General features: G+C 41.9%; 1 long non-coding RNA gene across 1 annotated transcript; it reads right to left on the bottom strand.

Annotated features, from left to right (window-relative positions):
- Nucleotides 1-294: 294 nt before the first annotated feature.
- On the bottom strand, nucleotides 295-4,014 carry LOC311148949. Its single transcript, XR_014614969.1, has 3 exons — nucleotides 2,841-4,014; nucleotides 1,543-1,679; nucleotides 295-816 (listed from the first exon to the last, which is right to left on the bottom strand). It is a non-coding gene; the product is annotated as an uncharacterized lncRNA (long non-coding RNA).

The raw sequence follows: 4,014 nt of genomic DNA, 5'->3' as shown, positions 1-4,014 counted from the left end.
CTATACCTTGAATTAAGTGGAATCTACTTGCTAAAGTTAGTTAGCTAATTACTTGTTGGCCAGCTATGTTTGTCTGTAAAATTAAAAGCAGACAGTCAGCTCTAGCAAACACCATAAAATGAATCCACTAATTGCAGGCAGGAGCCAATTTTTAGGGTATTAAACCCAAGGACACACCCACACACAGCACATGGGGATTTTGAATTACTGTATTTGAAGACACAAAAGGGAAGAATCTGCTACAGTTCATACAGTACATAACCAGTCCCAAATAATAGAATGTAAACTGCCGTATGATAAACCAGCTAAACATGTCAGAATCAACTTTATTCGCCAAATACATTTGCATGTACAGGAACTTGACTCTGTGAAATGGTGCTGCCACAAAAATATATAGATGCAGAATTTTCACAGATCCACATACAGTATGTACACTATGAACACTATAAACGACATTATAAAATATGCATGTAAGAGATGTGTGGAGAGTGCAAAGAGCATTGTGCAGTGCTGGGATGATATTGCAGGGTGCATAGTCTGGATGAAGAGTGCGAAGTCCATGGATGAGAGGATCATCGTGGACCAGGTGGTTGGTGAGGACAATGGGGGAAGAAACTGGTCAGGTGGTGGGAGGTTTTGGTCGTGATTGACCTGAACCGTTTGGGGGTGGGGGTGCTGTACATTTCCTTTGGGGGGGGGCTGGACAATATTTCTGGTCAAAACCCACTGGTCTAAACTTGACATCCTCTGCCTCGTTGGTGTAGTGTTCGAGGGCGATGAAGTAGAAGCCTGACTCCACCTGTCTCCTGAGAACAACTGGAGTGAGAGAGAAAGGAAAATAAGATGTCAGGAAATGTCACAGACAGAATCCAACTGGAGTTGAAATTGTTTAACATCTTAATGTTGCATTCAAGGTAACAGTCCATTTTAAGACTGCTGTGGCTGTATCAAGAGAGGCAACTATGGATAACAATTAATCAAATAAGTATAACACACGATGTGGGACTGAGCCAAGCTGTAGGGCAATTCCATGATATTCCAGATATTTCACTTTAAAAATGTATGTCAAACTAAAACCAATGATTTCAAAGTGAAACAAACCATACAACTCTATGCATGAGGACTACTTTTAACAATTTGCAATCATTGGTTTGTTTGACATACATTTTAAAGTGAAATATCGGAGTCTCACCATCACTCCGTTACCGTGGAATTGCCAATCCACGCCACTTGTCAGTCAGCATGGCTCAGTATTGAACAGCTTGCTGTCATTTCATGCCCAACCCACCTTGTGGAGAGCTATCCTCCTATAGGTTTTCACTTCATCCCTTACCTACACTACTCATATTGTTTAGCAATGACTATCACATACATTCAGTATAGAACCATCTTTCTAACCAATAGACAGCAGCTGGTCATGATCCTCTCTATGTGACCAATGTCCTATGCAAATTGCCTTCATACAGCATAAAATAAATTAAAGGAACTCTCAGTACCACTAATGATTAAGTTACGGGGGTGATTGGTGCATGTCATGGTTACCTGCAGGAAGTCCCCAGAGTGCTGTGCATAGAGGAGAGCCAAGGCAACCTACTTGGAACAGAATGGACTCCTGTATCTCCTGTCTCTGTCAGCTGAGCAGAGAACAACTGCACCACCTCATATTAGTGACAGTAGACCTGCATGGAAATAGGGACGGAGAGAAATAAATGGTTTGAGGAAATTCTCATTTATTGTAACTGCACAAGAACTGACAAGAGTAAAAGTTATAAAATCTTTACTTCAATCAGATTGTATCTCAAAGTATGCGGTTAGCGGTTTACAATATTTGCTATTATTTGGTTTAGAGCCTGACCTCTCTTGACTCCCCCTCCTCAATCACTAACCTCTTCCCCAGTGAGGGTCTTCCCTGTCTGTTCTAACCCCGCCTCTCCCCCCTCTTCAGCCACCCAGTCATGCTGGTCTTCCAAGTCCTCCTCCTCTACTAAACCCCTCCTCGACTTACATGCTGACCACACCGCTCGCGTGTGCGTGCACCATCACGCGCATGTTCATTTTGTCCACCCACACCAGACGCGATCAGGACACGCAGGTTGAAATATCAATACGAACTCTGAGGTTGAAAAGCATTATACATTTATGGCAATTTAGCTAGCTAGCTTGCTGTTGCTAGCTAATTTGTCCTGGGTATAAACATTGGGTTGTTATTTTACCTGAAATGCACAAGGTTCTCTACTCCGACAATTAATCCACATATAAAAGGGTAAACCGAGTTAGTTTCTAGTAATCGCTCCTCCTTCAGGCTTCTTCTTCTTCTTCTTCTTTTGACTTTATATGGCGGTTGGCAACCAACTTTAAGGTGCATTACCACCACCAACTGGACTGGAGTGTGGACCTCAGTTCATCTTTCAATTGCCCACGTGGGGATATGCTCCTAAAAACCAATGAGGAGATGGGAGAGGCAGGACTTGCAGCGCGTCACAAATAGAACCAATTTCTAACCAATGTAACTTTATGTGTATATTCAGCACATGCGATGCGGGCGGTGTGGTCACCATGTTAGGTACAATGCTCTTAGTTAAACCAGAGACGGTATAGAAAACGAAACCATCTTGGCTTTGGTTAAACCACGTTTAAACGTTAGCTATTACATTAGTTAGCTAGCTAACATTAGCTTCCTAGCTAGCTGACGAAAACCTAGGTTGCCTCATCAATAGCCTGTTTTAATAACAGATGACCAAATAACTACCTACTGTACTTCAATTTCAATATTGAAATCATAGTTGATTAGCTAGCTAGTTGGTTAGCTAGTCTCTCTACTGAAAAACGATAGAACTTACCTCTTTATTATTGTCAGCCATCATTCACCTTTCATCTCTATTGTCAAAAATCAGGTTAGAAGCAGTCAAGCCGTGATTGGTCCAAAAACGTGACCAATTGCGATTCAGTAGACTGCTACAGGATGTTCATTGGCTAGAATTTCCCCATTCTAAAACGATAGTAAGCTCTGCAGTTGCGAGAGCAAACTGGTAAATTGGTGTGAGAGGGGGAAAATACATCCGTGTGGGGATGCAGTCATTTCTGAGTCTTCACATGTACTAAGTATTTCTTAAGGCGAACAAAAATCTCTGCTCACTCAGTCACACTCGCAAGCTCTCATATTTAATTTGCGCGCACCACGCCAGCCTGCCCTCTCGACCACGTTTCTTCTCTCTCGACTCAAGTGTTTCCTTGCACAATTATGTTTAACTTGCTCGCGCTCGTTCGACTTTTGAATCAGATTTGACACCATACTCTGCTCAATGAAGAGACAGCAATTAGCTGTTAGCTACTTTCCGTCACTCTAAACTCCGACAACTCAGTGAACATTATTATTTTCTGTGAAATAATCTCTCCTGTGTTATATTTGACGAGGTTGAAGCACTAATGACACCATTTTATGATTTTAGCCAGGTATGAAAAAAACAGGCTCTATCCGGTCCGAACCCATTAGCAACTAAATTATCCTTAACTTCTTCTGTGCGCGATTTTAAAATAATCGGTTCAAGCGCATATCTGGTGTATTATAAATAAATATTGGTACCATGATTGTCTTCGAATTTTGTATTTATTTATAATGGGGGATTCTGTTTTCTGCTAACAATGCCTGCAGTACTGCGGTCGGCCTTGAGCTTCCGTCACTTCAATGAGAGGGGGTAGTCGTTCTCCCCTGAGATCTACATACAAACCTATTCTACATAGTTCTATCTCTGGTGTGATCCGTAGCACTCTCCGTAGCCGATCATTCTCATCCTGGTATTCCACTACCGTTTTCTCAACTGCCCCGAAAATCTCCACAGCAGCCGCCGTTAAACGATTATTTAAAAACACACTCAACAACTGTAGTTTTGACATTTTCAGTCGAATGAGAGTTGGTTATCCTATTCAGGTGTGTATTTACTCCACAAAAGGAATGCAAAATCAAAACAAACTCGTTTCCAATCCTACATCCGTGTTCTAATCCGTGTTCTAGTC

Source organism: Coregonus lavaretus, assembly GCF_964263955.1.
Source record: "Coregonus lavaretus genome assembly, chromosome: 21".
Taxonomy (NCBI): domain Eukaryota; kingdom Metazoa; phylum Chordata; class Actinopteri; order Salmoniformes; family Salmonidae; genus Coregonus; species Coregonus lavaretus.
The sequence above is the reverse complement of the archived record's forward strand: the minus strand, read 5'-3'. Positions and strand labels throughout refer to the sequence as shown.